The following is a 23,076-nucleotide window of genomic DNA, read 5'->3' as shown; positions in this document are numbered from 1 at the left end:
AAATGTGAATAAATAAGTTATTGCTTCCAGATCCTCTGCAGATGAACCGGTGCAGATGGTGAGACACTTTGGACATAACGTCCTCAGAAGTGACTTTGTGTGTGTGCTTTGGTCAGGGACCCGTGCTGCACCCTTGCCCAGTGAGGTGTCTGCCTGGCTCCGTGCTCTTTCTGCCCCATCTCCGCACACTCATGGTCGGGATGCTATTCCCATAAAACAGGCATGTGCTGACGTCTCTGCCTGGTTACACAAGCCGGCTCTGGAAAACCTCAGCTCCTAGATTACAAACATAGCAGGGCTCTGTCTGCAAAGGTGTAAGGTTACAAAACACACACCGGCACGCTCGCGCGGCTTAACCAAAACCGCCTCGTTTTTAGCAGTTTGTGAGGGTTTATTCACTACAGGGCTGCAGAGGAATGCAGGAATGCGAGCAGCGTTAAACCTATTCATTTGGCGGGGAGGCATCTCCTCTCCCCTACTCCAGCCTGCTTGGCTTTAATGATAATTGCACCTCTCGAGTAGCTGAGCTGGCTCTCCGCCACGCCAGCCCTCCCTGCTCGGATATGTGTGGCACAGCGCTGGGAAGCAGGGCCGGAGCCGGGACTGCGTTGCTTAGGTTGATGCTTTGGAGCAAGGCTGTCTTTCCCTGTGGGATGCGCCCCGCATGCCACCCTGCATCCCACCCTGCATCCCACCCCGCATCCCGCCCCGCATCCCACCCTGCATCCCATCCCACAACCCACCCTGCATCCCACCCTGCATCCCACCCCGCATGCCACCCCGCATCCCACCCTGCATCCCATCCTACATCACGCCCTGCATCCCGCCCTGCATCCCACCGACCCCTTCCCAGGCTCCCTTGCTGTAGGCAGCTTCCAAAAAGTGCTCCTTCTGCTATTAGCTCTGCCAGCGAGGGAAAACCAGTGGGCACCTCCTCCCGGGCAAGGCCCCAGCCCTGCAAGTGGCCTCGGCGGAGGTTTGAACAGCTCCTACCTCCTTCCCGAAGCGCCTGTCCTGCAAGGCCTGGCCACCCTGCCGGCACGGGCGGCGAGACCGGTGGATGCTCTTTTGCTCTTGAATCCGTGCATGGAGGAGGACAGTCACTCCCTACCTCTCGTGTATCCTGCTGGGGAATTTATTTTGCCTTTTTTATTGTTACTATTATTTCTTTAGTGCCTCTGGTTCACCATCCCCAGATGCATCTAACACTATCCTGGCATTTAAAAATGAACTGTTGATTTTAAAAGCCTTGTCACTTTAAAAATGGGAAATAAAAAAAAAAAAAAAGGCGGCAGCAGTAATTTTTGTTGGCTTGTTAAGAATTTGAAAGATGCAATAAAATCGGCTTTTAGGTCCGTTCCCAGAGGAAGAATGCGGTGCTGTGCGCAGTCCGGCTGCTTGCGGCAGCTGCTGCCATTGCCGCTCTCGGCTCTGCTGCTGGAGTTTCACATAAAGGGCCTGGGAAGTTGGGAAGACTGGTAACGCTGGATCCATAATGCAGAGGGGAATGCTATGTGTTAGCTGCGGCTGCAGAGGCTGGGCAGCTGGAGCTTGCCAGCAGGAGCGAGCAGTGCGGATACGATAGCGCTGTCAACCTAGTAGAAGCTGGTACAGTTGAATCTGAGCCACAGAGACACGTAGAGGTTTTTATTGAAGGTAATGTTAAGGTCTGTGTCTAAAGACCGCTGTTTTGAAGGGTCTGTAATGAGGATGGAAGCAGCCTAATCCAGTCAGTTGGGCAGGGACCAGCTGTTGGTGCGAGACCCCAAGGTTTCTTGTGCTGCACAGTGCCGAAGAGGAGCCAGTCTGTGCCTGAAACACAACATAAAATTAGTCCCAGCAGCTGGGATGCATTTTGACAGAGTCTATCTATTGCACTTGTACTGTGAAATTTTAGTTAAGCCCTCTTTCCCGACAGGACTGGGTGGTGGAGAATTGAGCAGTGAAGAGGTTTGCGAGGCAGCCCCGTGTTTGGGATGCTCAGGTGCGGTGCTTCGGTACCCAGCCTCTGGATCTTAGGCCGGGCCACTAAGCTGCTTCATGCCCATGGTCCATAGCTGAACAGCGAAAGCGGGGGCCGAGGTGGTCTTCCATGCCCTGTATCAGGCTTATTTTTGGTCAGGGGTATCACAGGTACTGGACTCCTGTCCGGTTTCCTCTTGGTCCAGTTGGTGGACTTCGCTGGGGGCATGACCTTTGGACACATCATCCTTAGTCAATATGCTGATAATCCTTTAAACGTTCATTTGTGTGGTAATTTAAGAAGTTACGAGAAGGCCAACTGAATTAATATCGGGAAGGTGAGGGGATGGGATGGACAAGGTGGGGGTCACTAGAGCAAGTGGAGGGCTTAAAGAAGAGCAAAGGAGCCTGTGGAAAGGTGAGAGACTTTTCTGGCTTCTCTCTCCACCTGGCACATTCACTGCCCTGGACTGAGAAGAAGTGTTTGCTTCACGGCACTCTGGAGAACACAGATGACAAATAGAAAGACTTTGCTGCTTCTCATATCTCAGTGGTCCTACAGTCAGGGTGGATCTGCTGACCGTGGGGTGTTCTCCACAGTCACCTGTACCCATGGCTCAAAACAGTCGAGCACCGCCACAGCCGCAGCCCATTTTTGTGTCTGCTGCTGCTGGAAGGATCCAGCTTTGCAGGCTCTGGGCAACTCTGAGGTCCTGTTTGCTTTGACAGGGACTCTATACAGTGAGGTCCACTCCACACAGTGTATCTCCTGTTCTCTGAAATGCCCTCTCCCCGTCGCCCTGGTGTGTAGTGGTTTAACCCAGACCTTGGACACAGAGAGTCTGGGACTGGGCAGTGGTAGCAGAACAGAAATCCTCAGCACTTTCTGGTGGTTTTTGCTTGCAGACACCTGCAGGCATAGATCTTTCTTCGTGAACGGGGAAACTGAGGCACGCCTGCAACCTCCTCTGACAGCCCTTTCGCTCTGTAGAAAGTCTGCATTCCTAAGCTTTATAAACAGCTCGTTTCGGGGAGGGGAGGGCAGAAAAAAAGACACAAGTGATAGATTTTGGACTATCCTGTTAGCAAGGACGGTGGCCACCGCTTTCCACCGCGTGTGCCAGTGGGGCTCGCCCCACCCTGGGAATTACGGCGATGCCGCGTAACCACCCCGGCTCGCCTGCCGGTAGCTCGTACCCTGCGGCGAGGCAGCCTGGTGGGATGGACAGACTTGTGCTAAACCAGTCCTGCCTTCTCCTCTCCCAGCGGGTTGTTGGGCAATGTTGGGTGGGTTGCTCAACCTTTCCGAGCTGCAGTTTCTCCGTCAGGATGATGGTGCTAACGGCGCCATTAAGTAGGCTTTTAAGTGCTTTGAAATCTGTGGAAGCGAATTAAAAGAGATACAGAGGGCGTGGGGAGAGGGAAGGGATGCAAGTGTCAGGAATTTAATTGGAAAATCTGTTTTCATCATCTGAACCTTTGTATTTATTCTGATCCCGTTGCGACTGTCGACTTTCTAGAGGTAGATCAAGACTGCGGTTAATGCACGGCCCTGAACCTTGCTGTTGCTGCTGGGTGATGCTTGACATTACTGTGCTAACAGCAGCAGCAAAGCTGCTGAAAAATACTCGTGTCTCCTGGAACTTAACCTCTTCGGCATGAGAAGAGGTCCTGGCACTGCACGCTGCCCAGATCTGGCTGCAGATAACGGAGTTTTTCCTACCGACATCTTAGGGCGATGCACGGTCGTACGGCGCGGTCCTTTCGCCCTTGCCACACCAGCCCTCCTCTGCGGGCTTGCTTGGCTGGCGTCAGGTGGTGGGCTGCCGTTTCGGGGCTCGGGCTGTGCCGGCCGCGCGTTGTCCGGTCAGGCGAGGCACAGCTGGGGACTCTGCTCTTGCTCTTGGGATCTCTGGTTGAGCGCAGCCCCGCGTGTACGCACACGCAGGGGAGCGGGGCGAGCGCCGGCGATCCGTCCTCCTCCTCCCCGGTGCCGCGGCTGGCTGGCCAGCCGGCATCAAAGCAAAATCTCCAACTCACGTCTCTTTTCTCGGAGGCTTCCTGGCTCCAGCGTTGGCTCTCAGCAGCGTTGAAGCCTGCTTGGGAATGGGCGCGACTCCCGCATAGCTCCTGGGTCGACTCTCATTAGGAAGGGCGTATGCTTCGGGGAGGGCGAGCTGCGCCTCTCGTTTTGTTTCGCCGCCTAGCAGCCGGGCTGCAGAGCCAGGACGCGGAGCTGGGTTTCTTCCCCGGGGCTTGTTCTCACCGGTGCTGGCCCTGGCTGGCAGCCCTGGGCGGCGCGGAGCGGTGGTGAATGCTGGCACGGCGGTGATGCCCGGGATGGCCAGGCCCTTCCTGCATGCGCTGGGCTGTTCGGCTGGACCCCTGGGTGGGTGCCCCATCACAGACACTCTGTGGTTTGGGGTGGGGGTCTTACCGGTTGCCCCAAGCTTCCCCGTGCACTCCACGGTGGTGAAGGACATCTCCTGGGCAGAAGTCACAGCCACCAGTTCTGGTGCTGCTGTCCTTCGGGGTCCTCCCAGAGCTGGTGGCCCCGGAGTAACTCAAAAACCCAGATCTGAGTACTTGGCTAGAAAAAGAGGGGTGGTGGTGAGTGCCAGAGCCTAGGAGTGAGTTGTTCTGCCCTCTTCAAACTAAGCGAAGAAAGCCAGGCTTCAGAAGCTCCCTGGGAATGGTTCCCAGCTTGGCAGCACCCAGCATTACTGGGGTTACTGGGTGAAATGCCACAGTCCTGTCCCCACATCTTCCCACTGACCTGCATCATCATCACTTGTGCTTTGGGTTCGTCAGAGTGCACCAACCAGAGAAGCTCGGGTGCTTTTAGGAGGTAGGGTGTGTGCGCTGCTCGTCTCCTTCGATGAGGAGGAGGAACAGGTTGCCCAGAGAGGTGGTGGATGCCCCGTCCCTGCGAACATTCAAGGCCAGGTTGGATGGGGCTCTGAGCACCCTGACTGAGTTGAAGATGTCCCTGCTCACTGTGGGGGGTTTGGGCTAGGTGACCTCTAAAGGTTCCTTCCAACTCAAACCATTCTGTGGTTCTAGGAGGGCACCTCCCAGCCTGGCTAACCCGGAGGGGGAAGTGGGCTGCAGGGCATCCCCCCGGCCTCGGCGCGGAGTGGCAGGAGCTGCAGGAGTGGAGGACAGAGGCTGCCCCAGCACGCGGTGGCGTGGGCAGCAAAGGGATGGTTGTGTGCATGGAGGGGAGGTCTGCGCACTCACATTGCTCAGTTACAAATTCCTCCCAAAATGGGTGGGGTGGGGCCTGTTTAAAGGCCATCGCCAATCAGTGCAGACCCTGCTTTTCCAGTGGGATGCATCAACCTCAACGCCAGCTGCAGAGGCAACGCGCAGCGGGGTTTTTGCATCTTCCCACAGGATGTGCCTTTCTGGGCACCGAAAGACATCTCTGCATTTTTTGGGACACAGCATGAATACTTTCAGCAAAAAATAAAATAAATATGTGTATCTATCCCACATGAATATGTACAAGGCCATACAAGATAACTGCACTTGAAGGGATCAGCATCTTGTTACTCCTGCACTGTTTGGTGGTCAGAGAAGCTGGTGAAGTTCTTGGTGTGCTTTGGTGGTGATTTTAGCTTGTGCCTGCCTGGTCTCCGGTATATACTGAGCTTCAGCCGTGGGTTTCACTCTTTAGCACCTAGTCAGAAAGAACTTGCCTTGGGTTTACAGCTGGTATTTCTAGCTGGTTCTGTCAGTGCTGTGGGATTGTACAGTGAGCCAGTCAGCTGGAAAATGGGCTTCACTTAGCCGAATTCGGTCCAGTTTTTGGATAACACACAGAAACACGGCTAGTGACTGAAAATAAAAGGCCGTGGCCACATTCGGTGGCTCATCCCTTTGGCAGCCGAGCAGTGTTACCGTGAAATCCAGGCATCCTTCTGCACTGCTGCACCCAAAACCATTTCAGACTGCCAATAGCAAAGGATGTTGCTGAACCCGCTCGCGATGAGGAACCAGTCCAGCTGATGTGACTGTCCGGTTTTTCTCTCCCCTGGGTTGTTATTCTGTAGATTCAGTTCCCCGCTCCAATTCGCGGTCTTGCGTGGCAAACCGGCATGTGCTGGCATGGTTGAGAGGGAGGAATGAACGGAAACAATATCAGGGGTTGGTCCCGGTGCCAAAAAGCTTGTGGGGGAGAGTCACAGGCGTAATCACATCGAAACCTCGGGAGTTGCAGCTGGACCAGGAACCTCCTCGGGCCTTCTGCCGCTCCGCTCTGCCTCGCTCCCCACGGCGGTTTGGTTGGTGATGATCAATGGGAAAACCTCCGTGCCCAAGTACCTCAGCACACAGTTTGTTCCTTTGCATTCTTGCTTCTCGAGTTAACACAGCACAAAGTGGTAGAGGTTGGGAGAGTTTTCGATGTTTCTTTTCACATCCTCATCTTTTTCCTTATTTACATCCCATCCTGATACCCTCTATCAGCATCGGTCCAGAGCAAGACCACCCCTGGTAGGTGCGAGGTCAGGAGGAGCTGGGCTGAGTGCCAGGCTCGGGGCTGGATGCCCACACTGACCTGTTATGTCCTTCTTGCCCCACATAAGCGAAGATCCCCCTCCCAGCAGCGGTATTTCTGTCTGAGTCAGGTGGAGCTGGGTGTTGAACCTTTTGCTGGCTGTTTTCTCAGCAGTGGGTTGCTTCCAGCATCCTCGCTGCAGCACGGAGGTGGAGGCACCGATCCCCGGTGCGGTGGCTGCCCCCTCCCTGGCAGTGTCCGAGGCCAGGTTGGATGGAGCTCTGAGCAGCCTGGTCTGGTGGAAGGTGTCCCTGCTCATGGCCGGGGGGTTGGAACCAGATGATCTTTAAGGTCCCTTCCAACCCTTACCATTCTGTGATTCTATGATTCTGTGGTCCAGCAGGTGATTATTTCTAACCGGCCCAAGGGAGCCCCTTTTGGAAAAGGGGAGAGGGGCCGCATCCTTCCCCTCCGCAACCTTCTTCCCGCGCATGGCATTTCTGAGATGCACCATTTCCCCTGGTGCAATGTGCAGTAACACCAAACCTCCTCTTTTCTTTGATCCAGGGCTTTTAACGGAGCAGCGTGATGCTCCTGCACTAGCCAAACGGCTTTGATTCTGCCGTGCAATGTGGTGTCCACGTGTCCAGGTTGACAGGGATTAAAAACACCCATTTTCTTTCAGTTTCTCTTGCCGAAGTTGAGAGGAAATGAAACCGCAGCTCACTGTTGCAGTTTGGTGGGTTTTTTTTTTATTTTTTCCTAATGGCCTGTGTGTTTTTATCGCTTACTGCTGGGTGCAAGGGGATGCTGCATGAGTGTATACCTGCTGTGTCCCTTGCTAGCTTACAGCTCTCATCCCGGGTGCAAGAGAGGGTGCTGACAACAGCCAGGTGCCAGAAAGGTGTTTTCCTGTAAATCCTGGAGACGAATTGCTTTAATGGGAGGTGACTTGCTGCGAACTTGTGGCCAGAGGAAGACGGATGGTTTTGAGCAGGAGTGTTGTGACCCGAAACTTCAGCCTGTGGCTGGGTCACTGCCCTTCTTTCAAGTTTTCACTGGGCTGGAAGCTTTCTTGTTACGCATGGAGTTGCATCCAGGGAGGATCTGAAAGGTCTCTTAACCCTTTGCCAGTGAAAGCAGAAAGGAATGATAATGCAGTAAATCCAGAGCAAGCCAACCATCCCCCCCAAAAGACCCTGAAAGGCTGAAAAAACCCGCAGGGAGGTTTGTATTGCCGGTTCAGCAAACAGCCCGCGCCTGGGTTGGGGCTGCACCAGAGGTTTGTACAGAAATTCAGTGCCTTTCGGGATGTAACGCAGGTAACAGCGCGTTTTTCCTCTGCGCTCTCCTCCCTTCATCTTTGCTCTAATGTGTTTGACCAAATTGCAGCGCAAATCCGTGGCTGTATAAATAGCAGGGGGGGGGGGGAAACGCCAGCAGAAACCACAGGCATTGTTCAGGCGGATCTTTGATGTAGTTCACCCGTGAATATAAACTCTGTGAGCCTTGTGGGATGGGTTTGACCTAAAAGGGGCTTGAGACTGGTTTGATGGGTGCCTTATAAAAACACTTCACAGGCGTTTCCCTTCCCATCCTTTCTCCCTTAATGCACGTGCCCTGCAGAAAAGGCGCTTGGACTCTCCACTCCCAAGATAAAGCCCCTTTCACTGCATGAATACTGCTTGGGGTCTGTCATTTGTATATACATTGAACACCTCAAAGCAGACAAGCCCAGGTTCGGGCGCTGCCGGAGCCATCTTCTCTGTTAGCATCTTGCCTTACTCCGGGCTCGTCGGCAGCGACGTGTCGCTCGGGGCAGATCCAGCAGCCGGTGCTGGGGTCGGGAGTGGGATGGCGCTGGCAGCACCGGGGCTGCGGCGAGGAAGGACAGGACAGGGCGATTTGGCTGCTGGGCTGTTCGTGTGTTTGGGCGTGCGTGTGGAGGACTGGTCTGTGATGCTCGGGAATAAATTTGGCCTGCTACTTGAGTACCAGCTCCCAGGAAATTGCCATCGGAGTAATTAGTGTGCGCTGACTTATTTGTACAGTGATAACAGCAGGAAAGTATTGAAGCAGGAAAACCAAACACATTATTCATCTGAACCTGCGATGCGCAGCCTTTACCTGACAGTTTGCTATTTGCGATACACAGGTCTATTTTTAGGCTTCCAAGTCAGGCGGGCTCTTTTTTCTTTGTTTGTTTTGCATTTTGGTTCTTATTTTGCTGACATAAATTGGAAATGAACCTGTGCTGAGAGATAAACAAACACATTTTTAAAATAAACCGTTTGAATACCAAGGAGTGTTTTCTGTGGAAGTGCTGAAGCGTCGGTACAGGGCTCTCGAAACGTGTACCCGTGCAAATGAGAGGAAGATGCTGCAGAGGCAGCCGGGCTTGGCAGGAGGAGCTTGCTGTGCGGATGCGGCTCTGCGTGCTGGAACGAGATCCCTGTTTCTATCCAAAATACTTGGTGTGACCGTGAGCATCTTCCTTAGCCCGGGTTTCGCTGCTCAGAGGCCAGCGCTGCTTAGCCGGCCAGGTTAGAGTTGCCCTTCGAGATGTGATCACCGAGGAGAAGGTTTAGTAACTTGGGTAATAATTGTTATTAATGAGAGGCTGTGGGAGAGTGGCACGGGGTCACAGGAGTTTGTGGTGGTGAGGCGTCTGAGGAGGATGTTTGGGGAAGGGCGTCCTTATGTGTGTGAGTATTTGGAAAATCTGGTAGAGAGCAGGAGGCGTCTGGAAACCAGGAAGAAAAGTGGGTGTGGAGAAATGCATGGATTCTCCTTGGAATGGAAAAAATGGGAATGAAAGTGTTTGCTCTGCCCTTGCTTTCCATCCCTCCCCTCTCCCTCTTACCGCGGTGTCACCCCCGGCCACCCGCAGCAGCGATTCCCTGCCAGGCATTTGTGCTAAATCCTTTGAAAGCTCCTCTTCTCCTTTGGCAATCAGAAACAAACAAAAAGGGTGGGGGCAGAAGACGGGCTGTCTGCAGGTGAAGAGAGCCGAGGGGCCCCAGGGTTTCTCTTGGAGATGGATTTTGTGAACAGCTGAGGAAATCACCAGGCAATGCACCTCCCACAGCCAGCAGCTATATCACAGGCACCCCTAGCCGCAAATGCAATGCAGATAAATCAGAGTTAAAGTGCCTTTTTTAAATACCAAAGGCTCTTAAGTATTCGAGCCAGCCATCAAAAAGGTGAGTTACCATCTCCATATCTGGAGATCTTTGCATGGAGCCTGCATGCCTCCCTGGAAGGCGGGGCTTAGGCAAACACCAGCAATACAGCTCAAATCAAAGGTAAATGAGTGGAACTTGTGACCTCCCTTAAGCAAGACTCAGCCTGGGTGACCCAATGGTCCTTAAAGTCTTAGGAAGTGATTTCCATGCTTTGCAGTCCCAAAGGCTCATCCCCATCCCTAGCTCCCCCCTATTCTCCAGCCACCGCATGCAGGTCCCAGGCTTTGGCCGCAGCCTCCAGGTTTCTTAGGAAGCGACAGCAGCTCCTTGATTTCTGTGCTGTAGGTTAGTTCAGTCTCTTAATCCTATCGCTGTCACAGTGGGGCCATGCATTTTAAGCTCTGAAGGAAAAGGAGATGGGGTTGAAGGAAGGTATTGCAAATGCACAACCGTGAACCAACACCATGATGATGAAAGCTTCATACAAACCAGCAAAAGCAAAATCATCAGCAAGGTGTAAAAAGACAACAGATATAAAAAGTGTGTATGCGTGTGCATAAGATGCATGTGCATGTGTACATAAAGCTAGATATGGAAGACTACTTTTACACATCTGTGACTTTTAAATATTTTTTGTGATTTATGAACACTTTCCAATCTGCAAAATTTAGATAGTTTCTCCCCTGCTTAGAAAGAAAGGCAAAATTTTGATGTTTGTGTTTTCACGTGGCGCCAGAAGCTACACCTTTTGAGAAGTGCACCAAATCTGGAGAGACTGGCTGTCTTGAGAGACAGCGTGGGTCTGGATGAAGCTGCATGGTGTTGTTTGGTGAGGTTCATACTGAAAGAGAGAAAGAAACCGAAGACAGTGCAGCCCTCTCCACCAGCAGAGCTGGTGAAGCTCTATGTGCAATGAGTCATTCTATACAACTTTATCAGTAGAGCTGTGTCCTCGCTTTTCGGGGGAGGGTAGGTTCTTTTCCTCCTCCAAAACAGATGTGGGGGAGATCAGGTCAACGCGATCATTTGCATCGTTCAGATCCCACACTGGACTCCCGCCAGCCTTATCGTAATGTTGGTGGGGATTGTGGTGGTTTGCCTTTTGATGATGATGATGATGATGTGTCATTATTGCTGCTGCTGGGGACAGTTTTGGCAGGCTTCCATTCCCAGTATAGGTTAATTAGCCCTCCCACTTCCACCTTTTCTTCCACACCCTCTTCCTAAGCCATTAAGACCAAGCATGGTCAGAAGTAAGTCTCCTTATTAACATATTTAGAGCCTTTCTAATGCAGATGACGGAGAAACAGTTCTGTAATCCTGTGGGCTTCACAGCGTTTGAGCTGAGTGACTTCAAAACACCTGTACTACTGTAATGTAAAACTAGCTCGGGGGAACATGGATCAGCAGAAATTAATGGGTTTTCTTTAACAGTGGCTTTTACATATGCGCCCAGCTCTGATTCATATCTCAGTCATCGCTGGCACTACTCCTCCAACTTGCTATGCTGACCCCTGATTGAGAGGCGTCAGAAATGCCAATTTGGGATCCCCAAACTATCCCCTTGCCATCTCTGAGTTTTAGGGAGCCACAGATTTGCTGAGAAGATGTGGTTCTCCTAATCAGTTTTGGAGCGATGGACAGTGTGCCGTATAGGCTGTGCTCTTCTGTATGATGCTCCTGAAGATCGTCTCTAGCCCGGAGCAAGATACGATATTTATCCTTGTGGTCTCAGCATGAGAGAGTAAACCATTAGTAGATGGGGCACTGAGGCACAGGATAATTGAAGCGCTGCTGCCATAAGCCAGAGCACAGGGAAGGAGAGAAAAAGGCTCCCGGTCCCGTGTGTCGTACATCAGGCTGCAGCGCCAGTCTGCAGGTGCTGCAGCTCTGGGCTGAATCACAGCCCTGTCTGGGAAAACGCGTTAGCTGCATATAACGCGGAGAAGCCCAGCAGCCCTCGGGTAGCTTGTCTGGAAAAACTACCAATAACCGGTGAAATCTCGAAAGGAAGAATTAAAGAACAGTGTCAAAACACAGCTGGTCTCCACTGGTTTTAACTGCTCTTTTAACAAGCTCAGAAAGTCACCCTGCTCCGATAAATGACCATCCTCTTGCTTGCCGCAGTATGAGACCCATGGAGGTGTCCCTGGCTTGTTCCCACCAGCTGGGACAGCAAGACCATGCTGCATGATTCGGATTTCTGGTGTAAATGTCTGGGGAAAGAGATTCCTTTCTCAATGTTATTTCCATTTCTACATCTACTGGTAAATCTGACTGCCAGACGTCTGCGGCCAGCTCTGCCGGAAAGCTAATTGAAGGGATGTCTCTCCAAATGATGGACGGTATTCACCTGTAGATCCCCTTCTCTCAGAGTTTAAAAAAATAAGAGGAAAGTTTTGTGTGCCATTCATAGAATCATAGATCAGCCCAACTTGGAAGGGACCTTGAAAGATCATCGGGTCCAACCTTTTGTGCGAAAGGGAGTCTAGATGAGATTATCTAGCAAAATGTCTGCTTGCATCTTGAAAACCTCCAGTGATGGGGTCTACACCATGTCCCTGGGGAGGCTGTTCCAGTGAATGATTGTTCTCACTGTAAAAAATTTCTTTCTCGTATCCTGCTTTGTTTCTGTGCCATCGGTTTAATTGTTTGACTTGTTTTTGTCTGGTTGTGATTTTTCCCAGTTCCTTAGCTGGAAAAAATTGGTGTGCGTCTCCTGGTTTCACAGCATCTTCCTTTGCTGCTCGTGGTGGGGATCTGGCATTTGTGCTGCTCTTTGGCAAAATCCACGTCTTGGTGCTGGTGGGGTGCAGAGGACCTGCAGGTTGGGCAGGGATCTCTGGGGCTGGAGGGGCCCAGCCGCACGTAATACGGCCTCTTCTTCGCTGTACTTCATTGACTTGTAGATTTTAAGGTCATGGTGCTTGTTTAGTCTGACCTCCTGTATAATGGAGGTTCCTTGAATTAGTTTCCCCGTTGGGTTCAGCAGTTGTGGATGGACCCAGACATGCATTTTTGGGGGAGCAAGAGAGGCAAGGTGGAATCCCATCTTGTTCTAAAAATTGCCAGTGCCGGATCGTTGGCCGTGCCAGTTGGAGGATTTTTCCCTCTGTTGATTACCTGCGGTGCTGAAAAACGGTATCTTTGTTTCTGGTTTGTTTTCCGTCAAACTTCAACTTTCAACCTTTGGCCTTGTTATGCCTTTGTCTGGTAGACTGAAGAGCACTCTTCCTGACAGGTACTCACAGGCTGCGAGGCACCTTTTAACTTTCTCTTTGATTGACTTCCTTCAGTTCCTCGGTACAAGCCTGGTTTTGTTCTTGAGGCTTTTCTCTGAACTCTCTCCAGTTTTTCCAGCGTTATTCTTGAAGTGTGGGTACAAGTATTAAACCTTGCACTCCCACCAACTCTGCCAACCCAAGACCCAAAGGTAACAGGGACTCGCTGCTGGTACGTGACATCCCTCATTTGTGCATCCAAGTGTTGTGGGCCTGCCTTGCGAGCTCACGTTGGGCTAATTATGCCTCTTACCTCAGCCAGTCCTGTAGGTCTCGTACGTTTGAGAAGTTTCCATGTAGCCTTTGCTTTAATGCGCCAAGCGTCTCATTAGTCTTTTTGATGTTTTTCCTCTCTTGGTTTGTGTTCTGAAAGGAGTTTTAGTCCAACCTTTCTCACTGTACCAGCCACACGTCGAAAATCTTCATATAGCTGAGAGCTGCTGGGAGTGTTTTTTACAGAGCTGGGAGAAGGAAAGTGGTTCACAAGAGGGAAATAACACTTGAGATGTATCTCCAGTGCATGGTGGGACAGGACAGCTGTGTGCCACTGGGTTCCAAAAATTTTTTTTGACCTTTTCAGCTCCTGACAGATCGCTTTCTGCCATGACGATTAACCGTGGAGACGGTTAACCTGCAAGCCCTGTGCCAGCCAAACCTGTCGTTGCTGGCTATGGAGTGTAGCACCCAGCTCCTTGCTTGGGAGCCATGTGTTGGCTGCCCCCAGTGAGGGTTTGAGACAATGCCAGCATATTTCTAGACGTTAGACACACAGAGCTGACTGTACTTACAGTTGGGGCACTTTTATTACCAGTTTTATGTTGTTTCTTATGTATAATGACGCAGAGGAAACAGAGGTGTTGATCTGATGGGGAACCTAGAAAGCCTTTTGGTAATAACATCCAGATGTTTTCTTAGCACATCTGCTTAAGCCACTGTTGAAGTCGGTGCCTTCAGCAGCCCTGCTGGTGCATTTTACTGCCTGCTGCTATGCTGCTAATTTAGTAGTAATGCAGGAATGGAGGAGGGGGAAATTCAGCCAGCAGCAGAAGGAGGGACAACCAGATGCCAAGGAAGCGTGAGAGAGGAAGGCAATCCAGACCGTAACCCAAATTGTTCTTGCTTTTACCATTCTGGTAGGCTCTTTGGAGGTAGTCTTGCATGTAATTGTTAGAAGTACTGTGCCCCAGGTTGGCCTGGTTCAGGTCACTGTGTACCTGTGCTGCTGCAGCTCAGCCACGTAGGCAAGACATTTGTCCGTCTGAACATTGACTTTAGCTGAGAACAGGGCAAGCTCCACTTGTGCAGCGACTGATGTGTGAAAAGATACTCCTGCCTGTCCCCTTATTTGTGGGAAGCTGTTTCGCTCCCTGGTTGTATCTGTGTTTAGCACTTCAACACTGCCTTGCTAATCCCTGTGCCAGGATTGTCAGCATGTGGTGTTCCTCCTGGGAACTGTCCCCACCTTTGGGACAGCTTGGCTGCCTCGTGCCAGGGCTTCAGGTGGCCAGGATGCTACTGGAAGCTGTGCTTTTAATGTCGCTGTGTTGCCTTCATGCCCTGCCCAGGGCAGTAACAGTGACAGCCTGAGGATCATGCTCCATAATTCCAGATGCCCTGAGCCATGTGGTCTCTTTCTAGGCTGCACATTGCAAACCGTTAATACAAGGTCACAGGTCTTCTGATACGTACCCAGCCCTGGTGTGCGCTGGGACTTTGAACACCACACTGCTCTTTCTCCGTCTTCCTCAATGACTTCTTCTGGTGGCTAATTTTCAATATCATTGAGAGCAAGTCTTCAGAGCAGACCAGTTTGTGGTGCTCATTGGAAAGCACTGACGTGGACACCTCGTCTTAAAAGGTGCTCAATAGCCACAGGTTCGTTGAATAAAAAATGAATCTCTCATCACCCAGAATTAAGGTTAGTGTGTCACCTCCTTCTGGGGGTGGTGAGGTGACGTTGGAGATTGTCCAGGTTACAATGGGGGAACAAGATGGAAGCATGTGGCTAGCATGTGACAAAGCACTTCGGTGGGGAGGAGACATTGATGTGGGTTGTTGCGTGTGAGATGGATGGCCCAAAGTCGTAGATCTCGTCCTATTCATGTTTCTTTCTCTCTAATGTGTGACATAGCATCATGACCTGGCCAAGGATGGGCCATCAGGTGCTTTTGGTTACATGGCAGGGAGAAGGCCTGGCCCAGTGATTCACGGGATGGAGATGGACGCGATGAGTAGTGTTGTACAACCCAAGAGGAGCCTGCGGCAGCTGGGGGTGCGTGTGGGGGGCACTTTGGAGAGCTAGGCTGCCAGCACAGCGCAGCAGGTGTTGGAGCAAGAGCGACAGTGTGGCGTGTAAATGCTTGACACGTAAATACAGAAAGCAGCAAGAGATGGTTAGAGAGACCCATCTCTCTGGAGCTGTGGATGGTATTGCCATGCTTGTGGGTTAGGTCCTTTTTCCAATTCCTGTCTTCCTAGGTGTGTTTCCCATGCTCCCAGGGCCTGCCAGAGCCATGTGTTTCCACCACACCAGTCACGACCTTGTTTCATTTGGCAATGAAATGATCCACCTCTCCCAGCTTCTCTGACCCACCCTTCCCACCTTCCCCAAATGTTTGAGCCTTGGTGGCTTTGTACCTCCTGTGCCGTATTCTACATCTGAGGGAGGCATTTCTTCGGCAGTATAGACCGGCCCCTCCTGCTTCTCCTGCCAGCTTGTCGTTTCGTTGTGGGTCTCCATAACTAAGAACATTAAATTTGAGTAAGACCAGTTCCTTCTTCTGTGGCTCTTGCCATCCGAAGAAGTCTTGTAGACCTCTGCACCACCTTAATTCTCCATCTCTTTCAAACGTTCCCTGAAAGCAGATGAAGGCTCATAGTTTCTTTTTGAGGTTGCTTATGCTGGACTGTTTATGTCTGGCCAGTGTCAGAGGCAGGAGCTCCTGGAGATTCTGAAAATCTGTAGTTCCACATCAAGTAGATACTATGTTTCTGTCTGTACACAAACAACTCCTGTTTTTGACAAAACTTAGAATTTAATCTAGATCTGATTTTTGAAGCTTTTCCTGTCTCCTTGTTGGACCAGTACTTTATACCCAGTGGAGCAATGTCTGCAGTAGTATTAATCAACATGCAAAGCAGTCATTCTGCTAGTCTATACAAATCTATAGTTGAGCGCAGAAATTTGTTTAGGATAGAATTTACATGTAAAACTAACTTTATTGCATTGCGTATTAAAACCCATTTCATTTGATTCAAGTAGCTCCATGTTTGCTTTGTTGGCGTTTGAGCTGACTGGGATTTTTTCACTGGTGTGCCACTATGTTGAAGTTGAATGCACCCTTGGGAGAGTCGGGTTCAATAAATACCCCATTTTGTGAAAAGTATAATAACATTTTTGAGAAGGTTGGGTAGTGACTGTAGATCTGAATTTTCCAGCTGTGATTGTGTCTTGGTTTGTGTTTTAAATGACTCTTTGTTTCTAATGCAAGTTGCGATGAGAAGTGTGAAAGTTCATGACACCTAAGGCAACATTTCCAACTGTTGAAACAAAGTGCTTCAAATCAAAATGAGTTTGAATTTAGCAACCTTCCAAATTTCAAGGTTTTTATCTTTCCCCCCACCCATCATTTGGAATGGGAAAGAAAATAACCAAGATCTTGAAACCCTCCAAGGATGCTAGAGTTGGGTTTTTCTCAGCTTTCTTTGACACCCCTTGTTCGTCTCTGAGTAGTACCCTCTCTTGACTGAATTTGTGGGCAAGAACAAAGTGTTCTTCTATCAGTACTGCAAGGGCAGGGTATCCCTTGAATGGTGAACCAGACATTATTTTCCTGTGGGGGTAAACATTTCAGCTCTTTTAATACTTACGGAACTCGTGTATAAAACCTGAAAGTTTGTCAATCTGTCCCAATATAGATATTAAAATAGTGTTTTCTTTATAGGTGTATCCACTGTTTGGATGATGAAGCTTGAAGAGCTGCGATTTGGCTTGGATTACAGTATTTCAGATGACATGCTGAACTCTCCAGGCAACCCACCTTGACTTAGGGGACAGGGAAGCTTAAGTTTACATCTCCAGTATCACACAAGGAGAAAGAACAGAGCTGGCTGTTTCGTGCAAGTGACTAAAATCAATGCTGTGTTGCTGCTGGGAGCAATGCTGGAGTATAGCTCTTGCTTTAGAGAGATGGATTTTGCCCAGCAGGAGGGTGCACGAGGGAAGATACAGGAGGAAGGAGGAGAGGTGATGCTACAAGCCAGCTTCCTGACCTCTAGAGCGGGACTAAAGCTTCACCACAAGGTAGAAAAATACCCCAAACCAGCCAAACATTTTCTCTTTTTCCTATCTCAGTCCAATATCCATCAGACAGGAAGTGGGATTAGTCCAGGCATTGATTTTTGATTGAGTGGTTTCTCCTGGTGCCCCAACCTCCCTCTGGTTCCGTTGCCTGCTTCCCGTGTCCTGCGTCACCTCTGCCTGCCTCTGCAGAGCCCATCGCAGAGACTAGCAGACACCTGAGCAGACTTCGTGTAAAAATGATCAGCAAATCTCTACAGTCTTATTTGTCCACATATCTAAGACTTAATTTTTCAAGCATCTCTGCTCACATGCACATTAAATATATCACTTCTGGAGGAAGCTTTGTGCCTTTGCTTTATGCCAGAGGAACTTGCTGCTTTATTTTAGGAAGTGAGGATGACAAGTTCCTCACGCTCATCCGCACTGTCTGCGGTTCCAGCTCCGGAGCACGGCAGTGGTGAATTTTCCAAACTGATGAGACACAGAGAGAGCTGAAATCAATGGGCTTATCACATTGCCTCTTCCAAAGCCACGAGAGGAGAAGGGCAGGAGCTGGAAGAAATAGAGCAAAATGAAACCTGGTTTCAGTTTGCCATCTTTGGAGAACTGAAAAACATTATTCCAGAAAAGGAAGTTGACGCTTGATGTATTTTCTAGCTTCCCTCCTGCTGCAGATATTTTTCCTCATAAACATGTGTGGTTCCTCACTTGTCCTGCCCTGGTCTTGTGAGCACTGGAAGCATTCCTTGGAGGAGAAGGCTAGCCGGGATGGCAGCGAGTGTCTTGGGCTTGGTCTGTTCTAGAGACACAACTCAACGGGCCTGAGGAATGCGTGGCTTTCCTCTGCTGTACTTCGTGCGGTGTGGCTGGTTCGTGTGAAGGCTGTGTGGGAGTAAGAGTGGAAGTGGTTCATCAGACTCTTCCTCTGAGGTTGTTGTGTGTGATGTTGCCATGAGGGCCGTGCCAGCATGTGCATGTAGACCTGTATCATTGGGTTAACATTCCATAATAAATTTGGCAATGAGGAAAGATTCTGGATCGAACTCCCTTGAGTTGAAAATCCCCTGTTTTTTGCAGATGAGAGGTGTCCCCACCCCCCCTCACCCCTATGTCTCAGGACTGAGCTGGAAGGACCTGCTCTTAGTATTAGTGAGAAGTTTTTAATCTCCATGACTCATTCAGTCGTTGGCTTAACTGCTGATATTGCCAGTGAGAATACCAGTAGGTCTGCATGGGTAGATCTGGTGATGGGAAGATACTGCAGGCCAGGAAGCAGCATTAATTTCACATCAATGAAGAGACTATCTATGCCCAAGTGTGCATCTACTACATTTCTACAGCGGGTTTGAATCAGAAAGAGAAAGGACACTTTCAAAGCCTGGGTCTGGTCTAGTTCCGTGGAAGCACCAAATTGAAATATTTGCAGGTTAAGCATGAGTTTCTGTTTCAGAGTGGATGTTGGGATGTTAATCTTCAATCTGAGAGTGAAATTCATCCATTTAAAGGTGATAGTGGGGAAGTCGGTGATATGTTTTGAACAGCAGCCGTGCTGATGAACATGACAGAGAGTAGAAGTGGCTGTACAGATCAAGACCATCTAGTTTGGTATCTTCCTTGATGAGAACCAGGAGAGGGAAGAGTATAAGAAAGCAAGCTCCGTAGGCGTGAGCCTTCCCCAGCAGATCCTCCCAGCAACCAGTGGTTAAACATGCTAAGTGCTTCCTGAGGGTGTCCTTGAGTTGTCCCCGTGGATCAGATGCTGCTGCCGCAGCTCAGGTTAGGGAGATCATTACCCTCTGAGCAGCCCAAGCCATGCAATGTCTGGCTCAATGTCATGTTTATGGATTAGCTCAGGTCACCTAAATCAGAGGTGCCAAGTTGGACTTGGCAGGGGAATGTCACAGCAAGGAGTGCACCGATTGTCCTTCAGGCCATTAGTTTTAAACTGTGCTCTAATGACTAGGGCTTATCTCAGGAGACTGGAGTTCAGCCCTCAGTACTGTGTAATTCTGTCACTTAACCCCTCTGCTTCCTCCCCTGGATAGTGTTTACTGACATTTCATACAGAGCACCGGTCATGTCTGTGGGTATAAGTTCCTGTGTAACAAGTAGGAGTTAATGAGAGGAACAGACCTTAGAAAATCCTGCACAGCCCCATCTTCATGAGTCGTGTAGTACTGTTGTCTCCTCAGTGGCTTGATGCTCACAGGAGAGAGATACAACCCCTTGTATCTTGCAGGAGCCTCTTCCAGGTCTCCAAAGAAGAATGGAGTGTAATTTGGCACTTATTATTTCATTGCATCAGCTTTTCTGAGTCTGGGAGTGCTCTTAGCACAAGCAAATAAATTACCCATCTCATTTTGCTGCGTGCTCTGCAGCCAGCCATATGTTTGAGCCTGATAGAGATTCTTATCTCGTGAGCTAAAATTACTCAATGGAGGATGACATTTCTTATCAAGGGCTTTGCTGAATCAGAGAGTGGCCCTGGCACCCAGCTCTGAGACACCGCTCCTCTTTGTCCAGCCTCCCGTCCCGGCGATAAATAGATTTGTGTCTGTAGGTCAGAGGCGCTTGCGTCAAGGTTTTGTTGCAGACCCAGGCTCTGAGGATTGTCCGTGTGCCTGGGAGGACATGGGATTGAGAAGGGGAAATGAGGCTGTTCATTTAACTAAAAGTGAGGGGCCTACAGCTGTGCAAACGCATCTTCGATTGGAAGGTCCTTCTGTGCACGGCTGATAGCTTCAGGCTGTGCAGCCAGTAGGAGCCAGGGACCCTCTTCCCCTGCTGCACGTGAACGCTTTGCTTAAAATTCGGTGGTGTGAGTAATCATCCCCTTCTACCAGCAGCCCTAGCTTTTCTCCAGACTTACTCGCAGCTTACCTAAAGATTCATCTCTCCATCCTCCTGCCTCTTTAGTGGATGGGTTATTTTGCCTCCTCTTTCCCTTTCCCTCTTGCATGCTTTGGAGATTATCTGGTAGTTGCTGAAGACGCAAGAGTGTTCTCCGGCTGTTTAGCAGGTAGGAGAGAGCCAGGGAGAAGCCATTGCTCTTCCCATATAGCTTCTTCCCTCTGCCTGCTCTTTGCCTCTTTGCAGTGCAGCACTGACAGCATGGGGCGTTCACCTTCTGCAGTGCATCTCGGCAAAGCTCTTGATGGAGAGCAGAGAGACCTGCTGGTGGATTGTCCTTTCCTCTAGCTGGGCTCTGTCAACGAAGGCAGGTTTGTCCCTAGGAGCCTTTCTGTTCTCAGCGCAAGACCAGCCACCCACCCAGCCACTCAAACATGGTTAAACTCTCCTTAAGAGGTTCCTGGAAAAGGCAGTTCTGAACTCTGATCTTTGTTTTCTCCTCACAGGAGGATATCTTTGCCAGGTAAATACTCGCTTACGGTGTTGTACGAAGGACAAGGCAGGGTCTGGTAAGTCTGAGTGATTACCAGGTAATCTGGCAGAATGCTCTCTTCCACGTGTACAGTTTGAGAGAGAGCATCTGCACGTGCACCAAGAGTTTCGTCTGCTAAATGGTCACACATGAGTTTTTCAGATTTTCTGTGATCATAGCAAGTTACCTCACTCACTCCTTAATTACAAGTATATTCAAGCTGGTCTGTGGCAGCACAGCAGGAGGTCAAGTCCCAGGAGTCCAGCAAGACAGCTCTCTACGAGTACCTGAAAGGATATTGTAGCAATGTGGGTGCTAGTCTCTTCTCCAAAGTAACTAGCGATAGGACAAGAGGAAATGGCCTCGAGTTGCACCAGGGGAGACTGAGATTGGATATTAGGAGAAATTTATTTACTGAAAGAATGGTCAGACGTTGGAACAGGTTGCCCAGGGAAGTGGTGGAGTCACCATCCCTGGAGGTGTTCAAAAAAACGTGTAGACGTGGCACTTTGGGACATGGTTAAACAGGCATGGTGGTGTTGGGTTGACGGTTGGACTTGGTGATCTCAGAGGTCTTTTCCAACCTTTGTGATTCTGTGATTCTATGATTCTAAAGACATGCTTTAGGTTGCTATCAGGTTGATAACCACGCTGGGTATGGTGAGGGCATTGCAGCTGAAGGTCCCACCATGAACGCCGTTGCCAGCTCAGCCCTGGTGTGCTCTCAGGACCATGGGACAGGTCTTGGGGTGATGCTGCCCAGCACCGGTGAGAGGATCGCTTCATTCTGAAGAGCCAAATGACTGGCACTGCTTTCTGCAGCACCCCATGAGATGCCCGGAGATAACAACCCTCCGTGGTATGGCAGCCAGCCAAGACCGTGCCATGGGCCGCTCTTCAGGGAGGCTCTTCTGCCATGTGCAGCAGCTGTCCTCTTCGTCAGCCTGCGGGGCTGGGGCTGATGGGTGCAACATCCCCAGGGAGCCCCATGCCTGGGCAGGGCAGTGGGGGGCAGAGAGTGGGACAGAGCTGCCCTCCTCGCAGGTGGCTCCATTCCTGGGGACGTGCGGCCTTCCTCCTTCTGTGACAGCATCCACAGCCTGATTTTGAGGTTTTTCCATGTCCTTCTTCCTGCTTTCTGTAGTGTGGCCCAGCACCTGTCACAGCTGACAGCACGGGGGTCCCAGACAAGTCCAGGTCCCATCACCTGCGAGCTGCGTCCACCTCCATTCAGACTTTCTCTCTTCACCATTTTCCTCCCCAAGTTGCACTGAGTCCTGCCAGCCTCGCCACAGCAGCCTCGGGTCAGCCCGTCAGCCCCTGGCCCTGTGCCACCGGTTGAGAAACTGCTGCCCAAACTCCCTGAGGTCATGCTGGGATGGAGGTCTCCAGGGCGGTGGATGACCAGACAGTGCCCTGAGGTCACACTGGGATGAAGGTCTCTGGGGTGGTGGATGACCAACCGGCACTTTGGCTTTGCTCCTCAGCTGGGGCTGCACGACATGGCACTGCAGTCGGGTTTTTCCCCGTTCCCTGGCTCCTGTTCAGGTACCTGTTTAACACTGGTTTGCCTTTGGGTCCAGCGCCAATCCCATCCTGTGGGAATGGGTGGCTGCCTCGGGTGGGGGGATTGCAGGCTGTCGCGAGGAAGCGCTGTGCTCAGGGCTGGTAGCCAGCTGGGGCAGCCAGCCAGCGTGGCCAGGTCACTCCCACCTGAGTCAGCCTGGTTCGTCCTGCCGGGCACCGGCTCTTCACCGCACTGCAGGATCGTGTTGGGTTTGTTAAAAGAAAGAGGAGAGGGGTTTCCGTCTAACTGCTGACAGTGTGCTTTGTCAGTCCTTCATCTCGGGTGTCCGGTCTCTCTGTGGCTTCTGAATCGTTGCAGGTAACGTTGGCTGAGTTGGACTCAAGCGGTGTACCCATGGTGTGCACCCCACATACCCATGGTGTGCACCCTGCAAAACCATTGCTGGTATCCCGCACACCCCCGCCGTGTACCCCACAGACCCACGGCATGCACCCGGTACGCATAGCATGCGCATCTCAAGCATGTCAAGATTACGTGCCAGGTAGCGGTGCCTGAGGTGATGTGGAGAGCTCACATCTTTGCTTTCATTTCTCAGACTGAGTCTGCAATTGGAAAAAAAACCCAAATCTGTTATTTTATTTGTCAGCTGAGGTAATTTTTCTCTAGAAGCCACCAGGGCACAGTCAACCTGGAACCCACAGTGCTCTTGCTAGAAACTGTTTTCTGGGTTAGGCTTGCATGCTCACAGGGGGAAGGTTGAAGCGATTCCAGCAAGTGGCTGGGATGTTGGCAGTGCCCGGTTTTGGTCCTGCTCTGGTGCAGCCTCGCATGATGTTGCAGCAGAGACCTGTGGAGCAACCTGTTGGGGCTGTGGCTGATAGCCATCCCATGTGGATCTCTGGGAGTGCAGGTATGGGCTGATCTACCAAATACT

The 23,076-nt window shown here is 50.8% G+C and overlaps 1 protein-coding gene across 7 annotated transcripts in view; it reads left to right on the top strand.

Moving 5' to 3' along the window:
• Window positions 1-23,076, top strand: part of LOC142360815 (uncharacterized) — a 173,040-nt gene that overhangs the window by 91,919 nt on the left and 58,045 nt on the right. For 3 of the 7 annotated variants that reach the window (XM_075415561.1, XM_075415559.1, XM_075415560.1), the window contains exon 5: window positions 16,874-17,232. The exons of the other annotated variants lie outside the window; for them this stretch is intronic. The gene's annotated coding sequence lies outside the window, so the exon portion shown is untranslated. The remainder of the gene's footprint in view (window positions 1-16,873; window positions 17,233-23,076) is intronic. 7 annotated transcript variants of the gene reach the window in all.

This window comes from Opisthocomus hoazin, chromosome 3, assembly GCF_030867145.1.
Source record: "Opisthocomus hoazin isolate bOpiHoa1 chromosome 3, bOpiHoa1.hap1, whole genome shotgun sequence".
NCBI lineage: Eukaryota > Metazoa > Chordata > Aves > Opisthocomiformes > Opisthocomidae > Opisthocomus > Opisthocomus hoazin.
This window is presented reverse-complemented; position numbering and strand designations above follow the sequence as displayed.